Raw genomic sequence first — 13,367 nt, 5'->3', positions numbered from 1 at the left:
TTTGGGCTAGTAGCATTGTCTGATAGTCATCTGAGTAGCCCGCCTGTGAAACAAACTATACCCCCTGTGTATCTCTATTTTCAATGCATCTAATCCAGTTGATAGTTTTGGGCCTAGTAGCATTGTCTGCACGTCAGCAGAGTAGCCCGCCTGTGAAGCTAGCTACAACGCCTGTGTATCTCAATTTTTACGGCATCTAACCCAGTAAATCATTTTGGGGTTTTGGGCTTAGTAGCAGTGTCTGCATGTCAGCAGAGTAGCCCGCCTGTGAAACAAACTATACCGCCTGTGTATCTCTATTTTCACTGCATCTAATCACTTTGATAGTTTTGGGCCTAGTAGCATTGTCTGCACGTCAGCAGAGTAGCCCGCCTGTGAAACAAACTATACCCTACCCCCTGTGTATCTCTATTTTCACTGCATCTAATCCAGTTGATAGTTTTGGGCCTAGTAGCATTGTCTGCACGTCAGCAGAGTAGCCTGCCTGTGAAGCTAGCTACACCACATGTGTATCTCAATTTTTACGGCATCTAACCCAGTAAATCATTTTGGGGTTTTGGGCTTAGTAGCAGTGTCTGCACGTCAGCAGAGTAGCCCGCCTGTGAAACAAACTATACCGCCTGTGTATCTCTATTTTCACTGCATCTAATCCAGTTGATAGTTTTGGGCCTAGTAGCATTGTCTGCACATCAGCAGAGTAGCCCGCCTGTGAAGCTAGCTACATCGCCTGTGTATCTCAATTTTTACGGCATCTAATCCAGTAAATTGTTTTGGGATTTTGGGCTTAGTAGCAGTGTCTGCACGTCAGCAGAGTAGCCCGCCTGTGAAACAAACTATACCGCCTGTGTATCTCTATTTTCACTGCATCTAATCACTTTGATAGTTTTGGGCCTAGTAGCATTGTCTGCACATCAGCAGAGTAGCCCGCCTGTGAAGCTAGCTACATCGCCTGTGTATCTCAATTTTTACGGCATCTAACCCAGTAAATTGTTTTGGGATTTTGGGCTTAGTAGCAGTGTCTGCACGTCAGCAGAGTAGCCCGCCTGTGAAACAAACTATACCGCCTGTGTATCTCTATTTTCACTGCATCTAATCACTTTGATAGTTTTGGGCCTAGTAGCATTGTCTGCACGTCAGCAGAGTAGCCCGCCTATGAAACATACTATACTGTGTTGTGAATTTGGATTCTGGGCTCCCCCGGTGGCTACTGGTGGAATTGAACTGGTGTTGTCATCTTCTCTGTTCACCTGTTCCCATCAAGATGTGGGAGTCGCTATATAACCTTGCTGCTCTGTTAGTTGCTTGCCGGTCAACAATGTTATCAGAAGCCTCTCTGTGCTTGTTCCTGCTCCTAGACAACTACTAGATAAGTTGGACTCTTGTCCATGTTTGTTTTTGCATTTTTGTTCCAGTTCACAGCTGAAGTTTCGTTACTGTGTCTGGAAAGCTCTTGTGAACAGGAATTGCCACTCTGGTGTTATGAGTTAATGCCAGAGTTTTAAAGTAATTCCTGGATGGTGTTTTGATAGGGTTTTCAGCTGACCATGAAAGTGTCCTTTCTGTCTTCTGCTATGTAGTAAGTGGACCTCAAATTTGCTAAACCTATTTTCATACTACGTTTGTAATTTCATCTTAATTCACCGCCAATACATGTGGGGGGCCTCTGTCTCCTTTCGGGGTATTTCTCTAGAGGTGAGCTAGGACTAATATTTTCCTCTGCTAGCATTATTTAGTCCTCCGGCTGGTGCTGGGCATCTAGAATCAACGTAGGCATGCTACCCGGCCACTGCTAGTTGTGCGTTAGGTTTAGTTCATGGTCAGCTCAGTTTCCATCTTCCAAGAGCTAGTTCCTATATATGCTGATGCTATGTTCTCTTGCCATTGAGAACATGACAGTTTGACCGGCCCACTAAAGGGTTAAAATCCTTGGCTGAGAAAGGAGAGAAATAAGAAGTCTGCTGAGAATTTTTTTTTTTTTTTCTCCTTCTAATCTTTGAATGGCTCTGTGTCCACCTGTTTGTAATGGATCTTCAGTGTGTGACTGCAGGTTTGAATAATCTCGCCACGAAGGTACAAAATTTGCAAGACTTTGTTTGTCATGCACCTGTATCTGAGCCGAGAATTCCTTTGCCGGAATTTTTCTCGGGGAATAGATCTGGGTTTCAGAATTTTCGAAATAATTGCAAATTATTTTTGTCCCTGAAATTTCGCTCTGCCGGAGACCCTGCACAGCAGGTCAGGATTGTGATTTCCTTGCTCCGGGGCGACCCTCAAGACTGGGCTTTTTCATTGACACCAGGGGATCCTGCGTTGCTCAATGTGGATGCGTTTTTTCTGGCCTTGGGGTTGCTTTATGACGAACCTCATTTGGAGCTTCAGGCAGAAAAAACTTTGATGTCCCTATCTCAGGGGCAAGATGAAGCGGAAATTTACTGTCAAAGATTCCGTAAATGGTCTGTGCTTACTCAGTGGAATGAGTGCGCCCTGGCGGCGACTTTCAGAGAGGGTCTCTCTGATGCCATTAAGGATGTTATGGTGGGGTTCCCTGTGCCTGCGGGTCTGAATGAGTCCATGACAATGGCTATTCAGATCGATAGGCGTTTGCGGGAGCGCAAACCAGTGCACCATCTGGCGGTGTCCACTGAGAAGTCGCCAGAGAGTATGCAGTGTGATAGAATTCTGTCCCGAAGCGAGCGGCAGAATTTTAGACGGAAAAATGGGTTGTGTTTCTATTGTGGTGATTCTACTCATGTTATATCAGCATGCTCTAAGCGCACTAAAAAGCTTGATAAATCTGTTTCCATTTGCACCTTACCGTCTAAGTTTATTCTATCTGTGACCCTGATTTGCTCTTTGTCATCTATTACTACGGACGCCTATGTCGACTCTGGCGCCGCTTTAAGTCTTATGGATTGGTCCTTTGCTAAACGCTGTGGGTATGATTTAGAGCCTTTGGAGACTCTTATTCCTCTGAAGGGGATTGACTCCACCCCATTGGCTAATAATAAACCACAATACTGGACCCAAGTAACTATGCGTATTAATCCGGATCACCAGGAGATTATTCGCTTTCTGGTGCTGCATAATCTACATGATGATTTGGTGCTAGGATTGCCTTGGCTGCAATCTCACAACCCAGTCCTCGACTGGAAAGCTATGTCTGTGTTGAGCTGGGGATGTAAGGGGGCTCATGGGGATGTACCTGTGGTTTCCATTTCATCATCTATTCCCTCTGAAATTCCTGAGTTCCTGTCTGACTATCGTGACGTCTTTGAAGAATCCAAGCTTGGTTCATTACCTCCGCACCGAGAGTGCGATTGTGCCATAGATTTAATCCCGGGTAGTAAATACCCAAAGGGTCGTTTATTTAATCTGTCTGTGCCTGAACATGCTGCTATGCGAGAATATATAAAGGAGTCCTTGGAAAAGGGACATATTCGTCCATCGTCATCTCCCTTAGGAGCCGGTTTTTTCTTTGTGTCAAAAAAAGACGGCTCTTTGAGACCATGTATCGATTATCGGCTTTTGAATAAAATCACTGTAAAATATCAATACCCATTGCCGTTGCTGACTGATTTGTTTGCTCGCATAAAGGGGGCCAAGTGGTTCTCTAAGATTGACCTTCGTGGGGCGTATAATTTGGTGCGTATCAGGCAGGGGGATGAGTGGAAAACCGCATTTAATACGCCCGAGGGCCACTTTGAGTATTTAGTGATGCCTTTTGGTCTTTCAAATGCTCCGTCAGTTTTCCAGTCCTTTATGCATGATATTTTTCGCGATTATTTGGATAAATTTATGATTGTGTATCTGGATGATATTCTGATTTTTTCGGATGACTGGGACTCTCATGTCCAGCAAGTCAGGAGGGTTTTCCAGGTTTTGCGGTCTAATTCTTTGTGTGTGAAGGGTTCTAAGTGTGTTTTTGGGGTACAGAGGATTTCCTTTTTGGGATATATTTTTTCTCCCTCTTCCATTGAAATGGATCCTGTCAAGGTTCAAGCTATTTGTGATTGGACGCAGCCCTCTTCTCTTAAGAGTCTTCAGAAATTTTTGGGCTTTGCTAACTTTTATCGTCGATTTATTGCTGGTTTTTCGGATATTGCTAAACCATTGACCGATTTGACTAAGAAGGGTGCTGATGTTGCTGATTGGTCCCCTGATGCTGTGGAGGCCTTTCGGGAGCTTAAGCGCCGTTTTTCCTCTGCCCCTGTGTTGCGTCAGCCTGATGTTGCTCTACCTTTTCAGGTTGAGGTCGACGCTTCTGAGATCGGAGCTGGGGCAGTGTTGTCGCAGAAAAGTTCTGACTGCTCCGTGATGAGGCCTTGTGCCTTCTTTTCCCGTAAATTTTCGCCCGCTGAGCGGAATTATGATGTTGGGAATCGGGAGCTTTTGGCCATGAAGTGGGCTTTTGAGGAGTGGCGCCATTGGCTTGAGGGGGCCAGACATCAGGTGGTGGTATTGACTGACCACAAAAACTTGATTTATCTTGAGACCGCCAGGCGCCTGAATCCTAGACAGGCGCGCTGGTCATTATTTTTCTCTCGGTTTAATTTTGTGGTGTCATACCTACCGGGTTCTAAGAATGTTAAGGCGGATGCCCTTTCTAGGAGTTTTGAGCCTGACTCGCCTGGTAACTCTGAGCCCACAGGTATCCTTAAGGATGGAGTGGTATTGTCAGCCGTTTCTCCAGACCTGCGGCGGGCCTTGCAGGAGTTTCAGGCGGATAGACCGGATCGTTGCCCACCTGATAAACTGTTTGTTCCTGATGATTGGACCAGTAGAGTCATCTCTGAGGTTCATTCTTCTGCGTTGGCAGGTCATCCTGGCATTTTTGGAACCAGGGATTTGGTGGCAAGGTCCTTCTGGTGGCCTTCCCTGTCACGAGATGTGCGAGGCTTTGTGCAGTCTTGTGACGTTTGTGCTCGGGCCAAGCCTTGTTGCTCTCGGGCTAGTGGATTATTGTTGCCCTTGCCTATTCCTAGGAGGCCTTGGACGCACATCTCGATGGATTTTATTTCAGATCTGCCTGTTTCTCAGAAGATGTCTGTCATCTGGGTGGTGTGTGACCGTTTCTCTAAGATGGTCCATTTGGTTCCTCTGCCCAAGTTGCCTTCTTCTTCCGAGTTGGTTCCTCTGTTTTTTCAAAATGTTGTTCGTTTGCATGGTATTCCTGAGAATATCATTTCTGACAGAGGGACCCAATTCGTGTCTAGATTTTGGCGGGCATTCTGTGCTAGGATGGGCATAGATTTGTCTTTTTCGTCCGCTTTCCATCCTCAGACGAATGGCCAGACCGAGCGGACTAATCAGACCCTGGAGACATATCTGAGGTGTTTTGTGTCTGCTGACCAGGATGATTGGGTTGCTTTTTTGCCATTGGCGGAGTTCGCTCTCAATAATCGGGCCAGCTCTGCCACTTTGGTGTCCCCGTTTTTCTGTAATTCGGGGTTTCATCCTCGATTTTCCTCTGGTCAGGTGGAAACTTCGGATTGTCCTGGAGTGGATGCTGTGGTGGAGAGATTGCATCAGATCTGGGGACAGGTGGTGGACAATTTGAGGTTGTCCCAGGAGAAGACTCAGCTTTTTGCCAACCGCCACCGTCGTGTTGGTCCTCGGCTTTGTGTTGGGGATTTGGTGTGGTTGTCTTCTCGTTTTGTCCCTATGAGGGTCTCTTCTCCTAAGTTTAAGCCTCGGTTCATCGGCCCGTATAAGATATTGGAGATTCTTAACCCTGTTTCCTTCCGTTTGGACCTCCCTGCATCCTTTTCTATTCATAACGTTTTTCATCGGTCATTATTGCGCAGGTATGAGGTACCGGTTGTGCCTTCCGTTGAGCCTCCTGCTCCGGTGTTGGTTGAGGGTGAGTTGGAGTACGTTGTGGAGAAAATCTTAGACTCTCGTGTTTCCAGACGGAGACTCCAGTATCTGGTCAAGTGGAAGGGATACGGCCAGGAGGATAATTCTTGGGTGAATGCATCTGATGTTCATGCCTCTGATCTGGTTCGTGCCTTTCATAGGGCCCATCCTGATCGCCCTGGTGGTTCTGGTGAGGGTTCGGTGCCCCCTCCTTGAGGGGGGGGTACTGTTGTGAATTTGGATTCTGGGCTCCCCCGGTGGCTACTGGTGGAATTGAACTGGTGTTGTCATCTTCTCTGTTCACCTGTTCCCATCAAGATGTGGGAGTCGCTATATAACCTTGCTGCTCTGTTAGTTGCTTGCCGGTCAACAATGTTATCAGAAGCCTCTCTGTGCTTGTTCCTGCTCCTAGACAACTACTAGATAAGTTGGACTCTTGTCCATGTTTGTTTTTGCATTTTTGTTCCAGTTCACAGCTGAAGTTTCGTTACTGTGTCTGGAAAGCTCTTGTGAACAGGAATTGCCACTCTGGTGTTATGAGTTAATGCCAGAGTTTTAAAGTAATTCCTGGATGGTGTTTTGATAGGGTTTTCAGCTGACCATGAAAGTGTCCTTTCTGTCTTCTGCTATGTAGTAAGTGGACCTCAAATTTGCTAAACCTATTTTCATACTACGTTTGTAATTTCATCTTAATTCACCGCCAATACATGTGGGGGGCCTCTGTCTCCTTTCGGGGTATTTCTCTAGAGGTGAGCTAGGACTAATATTTTCCTCTGCTAGCATTATTTAGTCCTCCGGCTGGTGCTGGGCATCTAGAATCAACGTAGGCATGCTACCCGGCCACTGCTAGTTGTGCGTTAGGTTTAGTTCATGGTCAGCTCAGTTTCCATCTTCCAAGAGCTAGTTCCTATATATGCTGATGCTATGTTCTCTTGCCATTGAGAACATGACAATACTGCCCATGTATCTCTATTTTCACTGCATCTAATCCAGTTGATAGTTTTGGGCCTAGTAGCATTGTCTGCATGTCAGCAGAGTAGCCCGCCTGTGAAACAAACTATACCGCCTGTGTATCTCTATTTTCACTGCATCTAATCCAGTTGATAGTTTTGGGCCTAGTAGCATTGTCTGCACATCAGCAGAGTAGCCCTCCTGTGAAACAAACTATACCGCTTGTGTATCTCTATTTTCACTGCATCTAATCCAGTTGATAGTTTTGGGCCTAGTAGCATTGTCTGCACCTCAGCAGAGTAGCCCGCCTGTGAAACAAACTATACCGCCTGTGTATCTCTATTTTCACTGCATCTAATCCAGTTGATAGTTTTGGGCCTAGTAGCATTGTCTGCATGTCAGTAGAGTATCCCGCCTGTGAAGCTAGCTACACCGCCTGTGTATCTCAATTTTTACGGCATCTAACCCAGTAAATCATTTTGGGGTTTGGGCTTAGTAGCATTGTCTGCACATCAGCAGAGTAGCCCGCCTGTGAAGCTAGCTACACCGCCTGTGTATCTCTATTTTCACTGCATCAAATCCAGTTGATAGTTTTGGGACTAGTACCACAGTTTGGCCACTCAGTTCTGCTCGGTTTTCATCCATCGGTTGTTGTGCCAACAACTTCAGATACAGAGTTGCCAATTAAGCACTAAAATGAGTGGCAAAAGGCCTGCTGCTGGTGGAAAGGGGAATAGGCGTGTTGGAAAGGGAAAAAAAGGTTGTGTCCGTGGGGTAGGTGGTAAAGCAACAGTAACATCTGCAGAAGAAAGACCAGCTTCCAGCCAAAGTAAGATGTCTACTTCTTTTCGTGGACAATCTGATATGATCACTTTCTTACGACCATCGCTACAAGCATCGCCAAAAATTCCAGATGAGGCACAAAAAGAGCAGGTGCTTGAACGGATATCAAGTGCTCGTTCAAGTGGGCTCTCCTCCATGTCAACTTCAACATCACAACTACTCCAGTCTTCAGAGTTGTCACCCCAATTGCAGTTGCTTCCTCACAGCTCCCAAGTCTCCAGCTGCCCATCTGAGCATGGGGTAGCACACATGGTTGAGTCTGTACAGCTGTTTACGCATACTATAGCCTGGGAATCAGAGGTCTGCTCCAGAGCTTCTGTGAATCAAGATGAGGAAATGATCTGCACTGATGCCCAGAATCTTTGTGAGCCGGATCCAGGTCCAGATGAAGAAGGTTCTGAGCATAATGTAGACCCTCTTTCCCAAACTGTAACTCCTGTTGGTGGAGACAATGAGGAAGATGATGATGAGACTGAGATACCTGATTGGAATGAAAACTTGACTTTTCGGTCGGGGCAGGAAGAGGTTGGCTCTGAGGACGACGGTTGTGAGAACACACAGGATGATGATGACGAGGTTGTAGACCCCACTTACTGTCAACTCCCAGTCCGCCAGTCCATGAGGTCAGCAGAGGAGGTGGAGGTGGATGCTAGTGACGACTCTGACGACGATGTAACGGTGCGCCTTCCTGGACAGAGACGGAGTACTGGAAGCACGTCAACAACTGCATCCTCAACCCCAATTGTGCCTCAGACCAGAAGTCGTGGTGGCTTTTCAGGTCGCACGGGCTCTAAGCCTTGCATAGCCTGGGCATTTTTTGACATCGCAAAGGATGACCTAACTCATGTTGTCTGTAAGATTTGTCAACAAAATCTCAGTAGAGGCCAAAAAATCACTAGCTTGAGTCCTTCATGCATGAACCGTCACATGGATTTGAGGCATAAGTTGCAGTGGGAAGCTCACTGTGCTACAATGTGGCCTAGTGGGCCGGGTCAACCACCGTCTGCCCCATCAAGTGCATCCGCGTTCTCTTCATCCTCTGTGACTGGGGACAGCAGTCGCACATGGTTTTGGAAGCAGACCTTCCATCTCTTTACCCGCAACAGCCAGTGTGATTGGCAGGTCGTCAGGACATTTGCAAGTGGAAACGCCTGCTGGTGTTGAGCGCTCTCCAACATCGACACCACATTTTGATCAAGGCAACATAACATCTCCGCCTGCACCTTCCTCACAGACCAGCAGTTTGCCGGGGACACCCTACTCAACTCCGTCTAAGCACAGCAGCCAGCCCTCAGTCCCTCAGATGTGGACAAGTAAAAGACCATTTCCTCCTAGCCATGACAAAGCTAAGAGGTTGAATTTCTCCATCTGCAAGCTGTTGGCTACAGAAATGCCGCCTGGTGGACACAGAGGATTTTTGAGACCTCATGTCCGTTGCAGTGCCCCAGTACCAGATGCCCAGTCGCCACTACTTCTCAAAGAAAGCTGTGCCTGTGCTACACCAGCATGTCTTACACAACATTACTGCTTCCTCGAGAAACTCTGTGTGTGACAGGGTGCATTGCACCACAGACACTTGTACGAGTAGACATGGACAGGGGCGTTATATGTCGGTGACTGGGCACTGGGCAACTACGGCGACATCAGGAGAAGGGGCTGCTGTCCAAGTCTTGCCGTCCCCACGACTTGCTCGTCGATCCTCTGTATCTAGAAGTTCCTCCACTGCTTCTGCCTCCTCAACCTCCTCTCGGTCCTCCACCTGCACCCAAAGCCTGTCTGGTAATGCCACCCGCGTTGTAACTGCGCAGAAGGAATCCTGCACACCTCCTCACTATGCTGTCCCCAGGGCTCAACGACATCAGGCAGTGTGTACATTGAAGTGTCTGGGAAATGTGAGTCACACAGCTGAGGAGTTGTGGTCAGCTCTGGAGACCGACTTCCATCAATGGTTGTCTGTTGTGAATTCTGTTCTCGAACTCCCTCCTGTGGTCATGAATGGTACTTCAGCGAGTTCAGCCCATGGACTCCCTCTGGTGGCTGTGAGTGGAGCTGCTGGTTCTGAGGTTCCTTCCTCAGCTGACCTCGTTTGGTCCCAGGCTGGCTGCTCTATTTAACTCCACTCAGATCGTTACTTGATGCCAGCTGTCAATGTTCTAGTACTGGTTCAGATCTCTCTTGGATCTTTCTGAGGACCTGTCTACTCCAGCATAAGCTAAGTCCCTGCTAGTTTATTTGCTGATCTTTGTTTTTTTGTCCAGCTTGCTTTCATGATATTGCCTTGCTAGCTGGAAGCTCTGGGAGGCAGAGTGGCACCTCCGCACCGTGAGTCGGTGCGGGGGTCTTTTTGCACACTCTGCGTGGCTTGTTGTAGTGTTTTGTGCTGACCGCAAATATACCTTTTCTATCCTCAGTCTGTTTAGTGAAGTCTGGCCTCCTTTGCTGAAACCTGTTTCATTCTTATGTTTGTGACTTTCATCTTAACTCACAGTCAATATTTGTGGGGGGCTGCCTTTTCCTTTGGGGAAATTTCTCTGAGGCAAGTTAGGCTTTATTTCCTATCTTTAGGGGTAGTTAGCTCTTAGGCTGTGAAGAGGCGTCTAGGCAGAGTTAGGTACGCTCCACGGCTATTTCTAGTGTGTGTGTGATAGGATTAGGACCCACATATGTTAGAGAGGGCACCACACAAATAATTTGAATAGGGATACACCCTGGATCTCCATATAAACACAGAACCACAAGTAGAGAAAGCTGGAGACCAATACAAGGGGATCACCTCAAAGTAATAATAACTTTTATTGGATACAACAAAACATACAACATACAATTAAGACCATTTAAAAGTCATAGACATGACACATAACAACCCAAATAGCTTATAATAAAGCAGAGAGTCTCCCCTCCCCAAGTCCAAAATATAAATATACCTCTTGTCTATTAGTGGCAGTAGAACACATACCAATGCATGCCCTGATACATGTACACCACGTAAATCCAGTACACCGGTATAATAACCATTCAATGACTGGGCAATACTGAGTACAACCGGCTGTTCAATAAACAAAACATCACTTCAGGCATGTATATACTTAGCCAGTAGACCATGCATATGACAAGAGGCACACCAAATAAATCAGGAAGGGGGACCCGTGGAGATGCCCGACGCGTGTCGCCACCAGCAGGTGGCTTCGTCAGGGGCTGGGTATGTACAAGAACTTGTATCCTTTTATATTCATATAAGCTTGTTATGATATACAGCAGCTGTATCTGTTACCTTCACTGTGAGGCAGATCGGCAGACCATTTCCGGGACGCCGAGACACCATGTGTTTTGATAAACCACTCCCCCTCCCCAGTGATACATTGTAGTCCAATGCGCATGACCGGTACCGCTGCTATGCTGTATCTATTACCTTCAGTCTAAGAGCTATTTCCGGGATACCGAGATGACACGTTTCAAAATATCACGCCCCCCTCCTGATAACGGTGTATACTCCTGAACCAAAGAACTGTGTATATACAATCGCCGATAATTATGGCTCTATTAAGGTGCAAAGGATCCACGAAAGGCTCATATATAGGGAAATCAGCACTTATCGTGTCCCAAGATATACAATGATAGAACACATTTGTAGATGTTAAATCATATTGGCGAAGCGCCGCACATATTTATAACTTTTAACCACAAAATTTAGTGCTCTAGCGTGGTACGCCGTGCATAGATGAAAGCACGGAGCGTTAGGTATATCAATGTGTGCGCGCTTCTAACATATAAAAGAGTTATTTTTCAACACAAAGAGGTGAGTATGGGCGCATGCTGTAACAGACAGATGAACGACAGCCATCCGCCCTCAATGCGTCCGGAAACGCACTCGGTCAAACTCGCTCATAGGTAATAATTAGAATAAGGCGAACTTAATCGCTCTTTATACAGACTGAATGGGTTATTACAACCAGCAATAGCCACACCGATTTTTTCTAAAGATATACTATTACGTAAGTACACAAGAATCGCCAATGATCTGAACTGCGCATGCCCAAATAGGTGCAGGCTGGAAAGTAGTCAGCACAACCATTTATAGACAGAGAAAAACAAAATTAGGAATAATGAGGGTACATATACAATCCCAAATATGGGCCACACCTAAATTATACTCCCATGTTAACTAAATGGTGCCACCGAAGCACATTCCATGCCCAATGCTCGAAGGTAAAGGTAAAAAAACGGGAAAGTAGGAGTAGCAGCAACCTATTTATTTAGTAATATAGAGGATGGAAAGTAAATCAGACATATCACCAGACAAACGCAGTGTTATACTGCAGATGTAATAGAACACATCCAGAAAGAATCCCAAGAGTATCATAAAGGCTGAGCGTCAATAGACATCTCGCACCTCAAAACATCTCCACGGGTGTCCCATATAGATAGCACGAAAGTATATACCAAAGAGGGTTTCAAGAAAGTAATACAAAGTCCACCGTTGACCCAGTAACATGTAAAGTCCTTAAACGCAGTCCATTGCTTGATTGATGAAGTCCTAAACGGAACCTCTAGACCTCTAGGGGTCATAACGCCGTACAATAACCATACCTCTAGACCTCTAGGGGTCATAACGCCGTACAATAACCAGTGGCATGCCCTTAGGGGTATTCTATCTAGATATTGGGGGATTCTTACGAATGAATCAAAACTGACACCCCATATAGGTACCAAACCAACCTTGATAGCTAGGAAAGCCCAGTCGTTGAAAGATTCGCTCTGTCGGAGCCATTTTCAAAGGCCCACCTGTAAGCTGGACAGGGGTATCCGATTAAAGGGCACCTTTGCTTGCGGGGGATGTAATATTTGCCCCATGACAATAGGCACCCAACAAGTGGTGTTACCATGTCTATCTTCAGCAATTCAGTCTAACACCTTTTTCAATTGCAAATCTAAGAACTTGATTTATGGATTGGTCTGTGGGTGCCCGAAAATTTACGTTGGGCAAACTAGCCAGGAGCTCAGACGCAGGGTACAACAACACCTGTCTAATATTAAATTAGCCAAAGGTGATCTAGCCAAGGGTAAAAACCTAACCCCGGTAGCTGCCCATTTTTTACGGGTTCATGATGGATCCAGTAGGAGCTTGAGGGTGCTGGGTTTGGAATCGGTGCATACTAACATCAGAGGTGGAGATGTCACCCTTGAATTACTAAGGCAAGAATCGAAGTGGATTTTTAATCTACAGAGTCAGTCACCTAATGGTCTGAACGAAGATTTGCTTTTTACCGGTTTTTATAAACAAATTTGATGTATATTCTAACCCCCCCTTTTTTGATCTCATCCTCTTTCATTATTATTATTTTTTTTTTTTTTAGACTCCAGGTCCATCGTGTTTGTACTGAGTCATGTCTCGCATGATCTTCCCCTTATTACCGGATGGTAATGGAAGCCTTATATTTGAACGGGTGGCTGCACCAGAATATGAGGTTATGACTTTCTCTATCAACTACTGTGAAATACGTGGAGGATTAAATGGATATGTCAACCTGATAGCCACACATCACGTATGGCCCCGTTCACGGTGTCTATGTTTGGATTCCGTTTAGGACTTCATCAATCAAGCAATGGACTGCGTTTAAGGACTTTACATGTTACTGGGTCAACGGTGGACTTTGTATTACTTTCTTGAAACCCTCTTTGGTATATACTTTCGTGCTATCTATATGGGACACCCGTGG

At 46.1% G+C, this 13,367-nt stretch overlaps 1 protein-coding gene across 2 annotated transcripts in view; it reads left to right on the top strand.

Moving 5' to 3' along the window:
- Positions 1-13,367, top strand: part of MEI1 (meiotic double-stranded break formation protein 1) — a 1,359,645-nt gene that overhangs the window by 888,360 nt on the left and 457,918 nt on the right. The gene's annotated exons all lie outside the window — the stretch shown is intronic.

This window comes from Ranitomeya variabilis, chromosome 8, assembly GCF_051348905.1.
Source record: "Ranitomeya variabilis isolate aRanVar5 chromosome 8, aRanVar5.hap1, whole genome shotgun sequence".
Taxonomy (NCBI): Eukaryota; Metazoa; Chordata; class Amphibia; order Anura; family Dendrobatidae; genus Ranitomeya; species Ranitomeya variabilis.
Note: the sequence above shows the minus strand (reverse complement) of the source record. Positions and strands in the feature narration are given on the sequence as shown.